A 12,121-nucleotide genomic window follows, 5' to 3' on the forward strand; every position below is an offset into this window, starting at 1 on the left:
ATTAATGAGAAATTACAATTCACTTTGAAAATTAGAGCTTTGCCCTGTGTGGAAAGGACATATTATAGCTACACTTGCTCCCAAATGGCTTTGTGACTGATCAAGGATGAAGTGTAATATTAAAAGGTAAATGGGGTATACGAACCTTTATTTTGTGACTATAAGTAATTGACTACAATTAGTGTCCTTGAATGAACTTATTTCACTCACAAAACAGCAGAATACATTTACATGTACAGAATTTGGTTTCTCAGGTGGTTAATGAAAACTTGACTCAAAACCTGGTCCATTATAAAAACATCGTAATTTCTTCTATTGACATTTCATTGGCTATGGGTCCAGTCAAAGGCAATGTTTCTTAAAATGAGCTAGGCTTTGAGCTTTCAAAAAGTCTGTGAAGCTAGGGCAAAAATGCCAATAGCATTTTCTCAGCCAATAGCCAGTCAAAGTTTCAGATCCTGCTGTATTCTGAGACATTTGTGTTGAATGCAAGAATGAAGGCAAGGGGACTCTGGAATCCAAAGCAGAAATGGAAATAAAGTAACTTTCGGACATTTATTAGCACAGACACATGTGACATGAAGCAAGCAGAAATTAGCATCACCTGCCCATTAACTAGCCAAGCTTTCTCTTTCTCTTTATTCCATACATTCAAGGCCAAATTAGACATGATGTCAATAGTTCCATGAATTTAAAATCCACATCTGCCAGAATCACGTAGCAAGTGGGAGTGGAATCCAACTGAATGAGTAAGCAAAATCTTCCCCTTGCCAATAGTATAATTCCCTGCATTATCCCTTTTGTGCCTAAGCAGCTATGACTCCAGCAGGAACAATAGTCTGGATGGCAGAAATACCTTTAAGCACGTGAAGAAAACAGACTCACAAGCCCTGTTCCCTTGAGTCCTGGGAGATTAAAAAAAAACCTCAAAGGCATGCCAGGTCTCCACCTGTCATTCCCAAGGGTTAACAATATGGCTAATAACTCCTGCCATTGGCAAATCTGAGAAAAATCTCATGCTGGATGGACTTGCACATCTGTGTCTGTGTTATCGTTTAGAGGCTCTGTCTAGTTGCCATAACTAATATGGAGACAATTATCAAGAAGTTCCAGGCTGAACCCTGTGGGTTCCCAGGACAAAAGTACAAATCTTAATATATTAAGTTTCTTTAGAAATAATTTAGACAAAGTCATTAATCAAAATTTATTAAATGCAGCAAATTAGTCCAAAACTAGCAACAAAAAAAAATAACGCTAGCTTTCTACCTGCAACTCAGATATCTGGAACAGGTCCTTATCTTCCTGCATATGCAGGCTACTATTCAAATGTCCAAACTACAATGGGGCAGCCAAACCATAGAACTAAACCATAGAAAATCCAAAATATATTATATTCCCATCACCTCCATCACATGCCAGACCAGATATAGGTTTAGGCCCATCAGAGCCAGGTGGCCTCTTTGAACCAATTGGGACCCTTCCTTGCTGGAACTCTCCAGAAACTCCAGATTTTCCACATAACTAATTATCTTAGGTAACATGCTGTCCTTGAAGGTGATAAGGAAGCAGTCTGAACCAGTTGCCAATTATGAACACCTGCAAGATGGAACCAATCTAACCAATTTGTATAAACCCTTGGGAGGAATCTGTTTTGCCTAACAATGATCTATCACAATTTCAAACTTCCAGGCTATTACATTCAAGAGGTGATGAACTTACCCATAGTGCACTTTAGATAACAAGACCAAATAGGCATGGTAAGCTTACAGAGAGCACTAAAAATATATTCAAACTATAAGAAAGTTTAATAAGCAAAAATTACAAGAGTACTCATGTTGTTGTCTAGCTTCCATCCTGACCACGGTGTGGAGATCGTGTTGGTCACCTTGGTGGATGATCTCCTGTGCCAGCTGGATCAGGGCGGATCGGCCATACTCATATTGCTTGATTTTCCGCCACATTTGACATGGTCAGCCACAAGTTATTGGCCCACCACTTCACTGGAGCAGGGATTTGGGGAACAACCCTTCAATGTCTTTGCTCCTTTTCCCAAAACTGGACACAGAGGGCGGCAGTAGAGGAGACTCTGTCACACCTATATAGACTTGTTTGTGGGGTACCAAAGGCACGATACTCTCTCCTACGATATTTAACATCCTAATGCACCCTCTAGGAAAACTAGTCCAGCGTTATGGGCTGGGTTGCCATCAATATGCAGATGACACCCAGCTCTAACTCCCCCTGGATACATTCACCAGATGTTTGGAAGCCATTGCTGGATGATTAGAGCACAGCCACCTGTAACTCAACCAATCCAAGATGGAGGCCCTGTGGTTGACTAGGAAAGGGGCAGGACGGGAAGTGCATCTACCCATCTTTGCAGGATCTCAGCTTAACATCTCACCCATAGCAAGAAATTTGGGAGTTATTCTGGATGCCTCCCTATCAATGGCAGCACAGGTCAGTGGAGTAGCATGCACATCATTTCGCCACCTTCAGTAGGCATAGCTACTAGAGCCCAGACTGTTTGGCCACAGCAATCCATGCGGTCGTCAACTCTAGATTAGACTTCTGTAACTTCCTCTATGCCGGCCTACCTGTGAGTTTGACCTGGAAACTCCAGCTGGTACAGAATGCAGCAGCTAGGGTCCTCAATGGATCATCTTGGAGGACTCACATTCAGCCTGTGCTGAGGCAGCTGCACTGATGCACTAGTTTTGGATTTGACCTTAAAGGCCATATGCAGCTTGGGGCCTGCCTATCTGAGGAACTGCTTGTCTGCTTATGCCCCACCGCAGGGCCTTGTGCTCTTCGAGTACTAATCTGTTAGTGGTCCCTGGCCTAGAGAGATACACCTGGCCTCAACATGGGCCAGGGCTTTTTCATCCTGGCCCTGGCCTGGTGGAATGAGCTCCTGGAAGAGCTGAGGGCCCTGTCAGAGCTGTCAAAGTTCCACAGGGCATGTAAAACAGAACTCTTCTGCCAAGTCTTTGGTTGAGGTTGGGACATTTAAGAACATTGGGGGCCCCCATTTTTCTTCACTACATCATCTATTGAACCCTTTGTGGATATTATGGAGGAGGTGGATGACTCCTCTTATTTTTCTACTATCTATAGGAGAGTGATTTTAAAGTTTTGGGATTTTACGTGCTTTTATATAATCCACCTCGATTCCCCCAAGGAGGCAGGCGGACTATAAATGTAAATAATAATAATAATCTGTTCAGTATGAGGTTTAACAAAGATACCAAGAACACATGATCCCTTTACCCTAAACTCTGTGCTTATTTTAGCAATGATGATAGGATAGGCTAGTAAAATCTGAACTCACAGCATTTAAAAGTTTAATTACTTCAGTTCTCAGAACTGAGACCTCTCCCCATTGTCTCTGCCCAAAAGATCATAGAAATCTTCCTTGTGTCCTGAAAATTTAAAATCTGCCTTTTGAGAGTCATCCCTCCCCAGGATTGTTTCAGTTTTCCTGCCTCAAGAGGAAGAAATTACTACCTAGCCATTTTTTTTGTGAGCCTCTGTCCCTTGAGGTGTGACATTCTGGTATGGTGTGAGATGGTAATCCCTTTAGTTCTAATATAACCAGAGCAATTTGCATATCTAAACACCAAAGTATTCTGTGATTGGGGCTTGATGGCCAGGCAGTTTAAGGTGGCTTTGGGCCGCAGCTCGCAGCCAAATCAAGTGGGGTGGGCAGGGGCTGGGAAGCTCATTAGCAGGGCCAAGACAGAGCTCCTTAGCAGGCAGTCAGCAGGTCGGGAGGCCCTCATCAGCAGGCCCAGCCTAGTAGGCCAAGATGCCCTCGTTAGCAAGCCTTCAACCATGACCCTTTGCCCAGGGCCCTCTTCTCTTGCCTGCTGCTGGCTCCAGGCACTGAGGCATCTGAGAGCAAAGAGGCTAGAGTCCAGGGCAGAAGCCACAGGGGCAAGGCTAATCAGGGCAAAGATGGCTGCGCCCTGATTGGCCCTATTCCAACTTGGACAGCCGGACACGTCCCACCCCCTAGGCTGTTTCAGAAATATATAGAAGAACAACAATGGATAAGGATGTGGTTGTTGTTCTGTTAAAAGGAGAGGCAGAATATACTGTGTGTGTTACTGTGACCTCCTTAGAGATAGGCAGAATAAAACAGGAAATCCAGGGAAGTAAACTGCCAAAGGGTGGGGCTCATTGCCCCATACCCATGCACTTCTTTTGCTGTTCAAATCCAAAACTCTGTACTTCCCTATTTCTTTGGGACTGTGCTGAACTGGTTTAAACATACACCTGTCACATTTATATCATTTGGCCCTTAGTGCAATTGTATTGGTTCATTTAATGAGATGATTCCACACCTTCTTCCCAAGGGTCAGGATAGCTAAAAAAAAACACGTTAATATGGCTTCATTTCAATTTATGGATTCTGTTTGTTTATTTTATTATAAACCACCACATCCAGAAGGATTAGGGCAACTAACAGCAGTTTAATTGTCTATAGGAGGATCTCTTGTATCATGAACAATCTTTATTAACAACAACAACAACAACAACTTTATTCTTGTAGCCCGCCCCCCCCTTTCCTACAGGCTTCCCTTAAAATTTCTTATTTCAATTCAAGATAGCCATGTTAGTCTGTGTGGACTTATAGAAAAAGAGGAGCATCCAGTAGCACTTCAAAGTCTAACCAGATTTGTGGCAGTATATGAGCTGTTGTGAGTGACTGCTCACTTCTTCAGACTTAGACTTCCTGTTTATGGTTTCATTGGTTTTAATTTGACCTCAGCATCTGACTAGGAAAAGGGTTAAAATGACCGATCTAGTAAGGATCTTTCCTCCTCACAAAATCAACACCTTTCAATGCAGTCATCAGAATATGAGGAAACCTTAGCTAGCAGCATTAGAAGTCTGTAATAAACAACATAATGAGGGTGTTTAAAAAATTCCATAGAAGGTACATGGATTTTCCCTCCACACAGTATATAATTGCATATTGCTCCTTTTGTGCTAGCATAAAATTTAATCCTGATTAAAACCTATTTCCTTTCTAAAAGCACAGTGTTTAAAACTGTTACACTTGCCTTTGTGACGATTCCTGTGAGGTTTTAAGCAGTCTCTTCTTTAGTCCACTGGCTTTCTTTGGGGAGCCCAACATTTCATTATCGTGGCATGAGGTGTTGCTAATGGCACATTATAGAACTGCAATTAAGAACTACATTCTGAGAGACAAATTAAGGGGTATTTTCATTCTCTCATGCCCCATTTAAACAAAAAAAAAAACGTACACATAATTATTTTTGACCCCTGTTGTCAAGTACAAATAATAAAATACTATCATAAAAAAGTAGGAATTCTTTCCTTTTCTTGGCACAATATACACTTACTAAATAGACTGCAAATATTGTTAAAAGATAGCTCACTTACTACTGAATGTGCCTGTGGGTTACAGCTTTTTTTTTTACTCTAACAATTGGTTCTCCTGTTAAGCCGTTTTGGCCTCCCACTTACTAATAACATATAAACATAAAAATTTACCTCGAGCTGGTTTTATTTTTCATAGTGTAATTTTCTATCACAAGCCAATGAAACAGAGTGGCATTGTATTAGCTGGGTATGTACTGTAATGGTGGCAAAATATTTTATTTAGCTAATAAGTACGTGGTAGTGGGCTTGCAAAAGTGTTCCTGCCAGCACCAAAAATCTAAAATCTAGGACATGTACAGCTTAATTTAAAAGAATTGGCTTGGGCACACAGTAGGAGGTTTGCATACACAAACAGGGGTTTCTATAAGTAAACTCCTGCAAAAGATTACTACAGCATGAAAGAGGAAAAGGAAGATCACTTTCACTACATGGATGCCAAACAAATACATGAACAAAACCAAGAAGACATGATGCAGTCTACAGATGGTGTGGATGGAGAAATCCTATGCAGATCTGCTCAGATGTAAGCCCTATTTTATTCAGTGGGACTTACTCCCAGGGAAGTTATTGTGGGATTGCACAGCTAATTTGCATTCCCAAGGCCCATGGAAGAAAGCACACAGGAGACATATGTGTGTGTTTGTGTGTGTACATATACACACACTTCCTGGGGCTATTATACATTGTTTCCCTCATATTTTACTGGTTTCACATACCAGTTTGTTGCTAAACTATCATTTTAAATAGATCTTAAGCCATTAAAAGTACAACTTCATTAAACTGACAGAAATGTGCTTGTGGATAAACAAAAACTTATGAATTCTGACAGATAGAATTGCCATTGTCCCACAGGCCTGAAAAATGCCCTGTCCCTTTAATTCAAACAATGTCTGGGAATAGGTTATGAAGCATTGATGTCCTTTGGCCCTTAGAATTAGCCTTTCCTTTTGTGTAACTGAAAAAAGGAATGCCTCTTCTAATGTACCACCTGCTGACCTCAGTTCTAAAAGTACTTGCATTTTTAAAAATAAATAAAATTGTTTTAATCCATTAACCAACTGATCTATCCAGCTAAGAAACTAACATTGCCATCTTGTGAAGACTTACTCCAGTCTAAGCCCATTGGAGTAACTCTACATAGGAACTGCAAATAGTTCGGGCCTACTTGTTGTATTTGACTCTGTTTAGTAGGGTTCCTAGTTGGCATATCATCAAAAAAAATGTCCTTTTATCTCTTCTTCTGCTGGCTCAGGCAGTTTTTTGTTGGCATTTTCCTCACTGGACATAGTTCTGAATGAAACAGGCACGTGCCAGGGAATGTATACATGTAAGTTTTCAACTGGTATTTCCTTTCTTGCTGTTCTTTTCTTTTTGCTAATCGTATCAAACTATTCATTAAACCTACATTTTAAAAAAGCTTTCTGAAAATAGCTGTTGAAGCCGTATTCTATGAGCTTGGCCCAGGGCAGTTAGCTTTATTTCTTTGAACATCTCCTCAGGCATTAAATCAGTGAGGCTTCATTGGCTCCCTGAGGCAGACACCTATCTCACATTCATGTGTCACGCTACTGATATGACTTACTTAAATGATTAATCTTTAGTTGAAGCTCTTGTTTCCTAGAGAGACTGGGTGATAGATATCATACAATGGGACCATTCAATTAACTGCAGGGGGGTGTAGTTAATGAAATATGTGAAGTTGTTACTATGCAACAGCTAAGCCATCAAGCCAAAAATTCAGGATACATGTACATAAGAAGTAGAAATGAGTGAATGAAGCAGAGAAGAGAATCACTCCTGCTTGCCCACCTTTAATTTCAACCAATTGACCATATGTTCTTCATATATCTTGAAGCATGTAGGTTATGATCATGTGAGCAGCATATTGCAAAGTGTAGATTGCAAAACCAGAGGGTTAATGTAAAGGTGTTACTCATAGGACCCTGTACAGAAGTCAGTCGTGATTCATTCGGGAAAAACAGATTACTAAATTGTCTAGATCTGTATCTACTTACGCTGATTCATCAGCCGTGGATATTCTTGCAGAGGACAGATTGGCCATGGTCATGAATGCCTTAGTAGCGTCCAGGTCACACTGTTGTAATTAATTCTATATCAAGCTGGTTCTGAAAGGTGTCCAGAATGAAATGGCAAAACTAGTGGGAAACACAAAATGACTTTTTACTAGTGTTTACAGGGTTTTTTCCCCAGCTAGATACCCTTTAAATAAAGATGACAACATAACTCACATTAAAGATTTATTTGCAGAAAATAATGGGGTACATTCAAAATACACACAAAGCATACAAGTTTCTTAGAAATAATACAGAGGAAATTAAGGAGCTCAGATTATATTTACCTATTCAGAAGAGCTGAGGAGTAGAGGAGACTGTCACCTGATCAGCAGCGTAGCAGACAAGGCTGATCAAGGTCAACAAATAGCAAGGTGGACTGATTACTGAGCACACAAATGGGGCAAAAAGCTGGTTTTTGATACCTAAATGTAGCCTAAAACTATGGGCTACATGCTGGAAGCCTAAACAATAGCATGATGGGATAAAAAAGGTAATAAGTGTTAGCATGATGTCACTGGAGGTTTGTAATGCCTGGGAAAGGATTTCCCAAGCAATGACAAAAGGTTTTAATGATCCACTTGATGATGATGTCATCCGTTCAGTTGTGTCTGACCCTTGGCAATTCTATAGGAAAGTTTTCGCCATACGTTTCTGTCAATGACTGCTTCTTTTAGTTGGTTCATGGTCGTCTCCATGTCAGCTTTGATTGTGTTGAGCCAGCGGCTCCTTTGGCAACAACGTTTCCTTTTGCCACTGACCATGCCAAGCATTAATTGTTTTTCTAATGAGTTTGATCGCATGATGTGTCCAAAGTAAGTGAGCTTTAGCCGTAATATCTTGCCTTCTAATGACATAGTTGGTTTGCTCCTCTCTAAAATTGTCTTGTTGGTAACTTTGGCTGTCCAAGGTATTAGCAGCATTCGTCTCCAACATCATAATTCGAAAGCATCTATTTCCCTCATGTCCAGCTTTTGCACCCATAGCTTGTTATGGGGAAGACAATGGCTTTGACTAACTGGCATTTTGTATTAAGGCTGATATCTTTACTTTTCCATATTTGGTTCATGCTTAACATTGCGTTCCAGCCCAGTGTCATTCGCCGGTGGTTTCATGGCTGCATCGACCACTTAGAGTGATCATAGAGCCAAGAAAGATGAAATCATCAATACATTCAATGTTCTCATTGCCAATTGTGACTTTGGTGCTACTGCCAGTAGTTGTCATAATCTTAGTCTTTTTGATATTTAGATATACTCTCATCTTTTCACTTTCTTCTTTTAGTCTCTTTATCAGGGTCTTCAGATTATGCTCTGATTCCACAAGGAGAGTTGTATCATCTGCATAGCGATTATTGATGTTATGACCTTCAATTTGACTCTGATCGTACATTCTTCCAGATTAAGCTTCTGCATAATTACCTCTGCATAAAGGTTAAAAAGAAAAGGCAATAAGATACACCCTTGTCTCACTCCTTGGCTGACCTTGAACCAATCAGAGTCTCCATATATTGTTCATACTGTGGCCTCCTGGTTGGTGTACAATGAACTGACGAGGTGGGTTAAGTGGGACAATACTCTTAATTCATGTAAGGCACCCCATAGCTTCTTGTGATCAACACAGTCAAATGCTTTGGAATAATCAATAAAGAATAGATAGATGGCCTTTTGATATTCAGATCCACCTGAACAGATACTTAATTGCAGGTGGGTGTTTGACATTCCTGAGGTAGACCGAGAGGGATTTGAGCTGGACTTTGTTTTGGGCTTAGCAGGAAGGGGAAAAATGGGATTGAAAGGACCTCCTGAGACAAGCCATAGCATAACTGATAACATGTTGCTGCTGTGTTAGGAAAAAGAAAAATTAGTAATCAGGGGCCCTCCCAGGGTGGCTGCAAGGTTACCTGCTGGACAAAATGGATTCTGTCCAGAGTGTACCTTTTCCCGTGACTGCTTGAGGTGTTCAGTCTTTTGAGCTGACACATTTTGGTAAATTTCCAATCCAGAGAGATGATGGCCAAGCTATAATGGCATTTGTAGACAAACATCCCCTCAGAGTGAGAGGAATTTTAAAAAGATGTAATTTACTGATACCAGATACTGAATATGAAAAAAGGATTCAGCATTAATGCTGACATAACAGAATCTGATGTGAATCAGTTGCTACTTCATGTATGTTGGAATGCCTACCAGGACATGCTACAGAAAGTGTTGCAATATTATTGCTACCTTATTTAAAGTTATCATTTGTGGCTTAGATGGCAGATATGTGGGCAAACAGACATTTGGCACAAAATACATTATTTTACAAAGCAGCTATGCCACAGAACCAAGCATTAGTTTTCCTCTCATCTTGTAACTGTGGATGATAGAAGGAGCTAAACTTTATTATACAATTCCAGCTACAGATCTTCAAAATAATCCCGCCCCTTCTCTTCTCAATATGTGGCCTATGCCTGAACTATTTATGTGTCCTTTTCCTTCATGACAAGAGAATTATTTGTATTTTCATCTACCCAGGCTATCTATTGCATTTTTATCCTGGTCTTCCTCCACAGAGTTCAGGGAGGCTCACATGCCTCCACTCTCTTCCATTTTACCACCAGAATAAGCCTGTGAGTTTAGGATGGGTGAGAATAATTGGCCTTTCAGGTTCATGTTGGGATAGGGAATCTGAAGCGACATCTCACCAGCCTTGGTCCAATACATTAACCTTGTTGGCTCTTCTTTTACATTTATGCTATCCGCAGGAAATACATCATTGTAAATTCTGGGCAGTATCTCCCTTCCAGCAGAGATGAAAAGCAAATGAGGTAACCAGATGGTAAAGAGAACTAATGGAGGCAGAACAAGGCAGCACACGCATGTAAGGAAACAAATGGCCTCCATGGAGACTAATGGTTTCTTTGCCATCTTCAGATCCCCTGAGACCTGTTCCTAACACAGAGCGCAAGCACTCTTATTTTCCTTTCAGATATCGTATTCAAGTCCCCTCACAACTCCCCATGTGTTGAGGTACCCCTCCCTGATGCTTGAGCCAGACAGTTGCTGATGGTCTACTGATCCTGCCTGTTGAAAACAGGTGGGACTTCTGGCTTGTGCATATTAGCCAGTCTCTGAGCAGTGCCTTTCCCTTACCTTTAAGTAGACACCAAAAAAGGGCTTCTAAGCGAAAGTGCCTGCCTGGTTTTAGTCAGCATTGTGCTTTGCAGCTCACCAGCCTGTTCTATTAAAAAAAAAGTAGCCGTGACAAATGGAGAAAAAATTGTCAGAATAACTCAGTTTATGTTTTCAGAAGCACTGAAAAGCTGAGAACTTGTTTCTGTGCTTCTCATTTCTAGTGGGAATTCAAAAACTCTGTTTAAAAAGAGATGACAAAGTAATTCAGAAGTCAACTTAAAATAATCGGGTTTAAGAAACAACTTCTCTGAAATTTCTCTCATGATGCACAGAAAGCAGGCAACTGTCAAAACACCATTGTGAGGAAACTCTGCAGTGACTGTATTATTCCTCACAAGTACTGCTGTTAATTTGAACCAAGTATGTAAATAGCCTCTAGGAGAAAGACAGAATGCACTAAAACTCCTATAGGCTTCAATAGAGCAAGATTCAATGGATTCCTTCTAACTGGCTAAACGTATCCTTGAAGTTGCTGTTTGGGCACATAGCCAGCAACACGCATACTGGTAATTGTACACAATAAAGTACTTCCATTAAGTATAATGGAACAGCTCAGGGGCTTGTACATACTTATGCTCCCTGTCCACAATGTTCTCCAGGAGTCACTCCATTAATCAGTTTAAGATTCTAATGTGCTCTGGTATACATACGTACACATGGAGAAATTAATGTTTTTTTTTCGCATGACGATATGAATTTTTTAGAATATGCTTCCAACATTTGAGGCCCAAGGCATGCACTTATAGTAACTGGCTTCCTCCTAACAGCAAATTGCCCATTTTCAAAACCCATAACTGGAGTACATTTTTATCTTGCCCTTCCTCCAAGAACTCAGGACAGCAGGACAAGTTTCTCCCTTCTTCCATTTGGTCATCAGATCAATACTGATGCAGTTTAGACCGAATAACTGGTCCAGGGTCACAGGAGCTTTATGGCTGGCTGCAGCTGTGTACCCAGATCTTCTCAATCCTGATCCAATATTCTAAAAACCACCCCTCTCTAGTTTTCTAACCGATCTAAAGGAGAACCCATACAATGATGTGCAAAAACCATCCTTGCTTATTTTAAACCATTTTACTCTAGAGTTTGCAATGATGACTGTGTGGGGAGGAGGGGTGATACAGATAGCTGTGCCTTCAGACTGACCAGATTGTTAAATCTGTGGGTTCAGAGGTAGACACGGACACTGGAAGTAATTTGAGCTCTTTATTGTGACCCCAGCATGGTACAAGAAGAACTGAACTAAACCAATCCCCCACCCCCCCCAAAAAAAACAATTTGTATGCACAAGCAAACAAAGGCTCTTCCTGCCAGTAAGTGCTATTGGTCAGTTTCAGTTTAAATTGACTGGATCCGGGAAATGGGATCTAGCTGCAGGTTGGTCAATTGCATTGTAAGCTCCAATCCTGCCTCAGACCTCAAACTCGGTCCTCCACAGGTCAACACACACAATGCAAA

This window comes from Paroedura picta, chromosome 3, assembly GCF_049243985.1.
Source record: "Paroedura picta isolate Pp20150507F chromosome 3, Ppicta_v3.0, whole genome shotgun sequence".
Taxonomy (NCBI): domain Eukaryota; kingdom Metazoa; phylum Chordata; class Lepidosauria; order Squamata; family Gekkonidae; genus Paroedura; species Paroedura picta.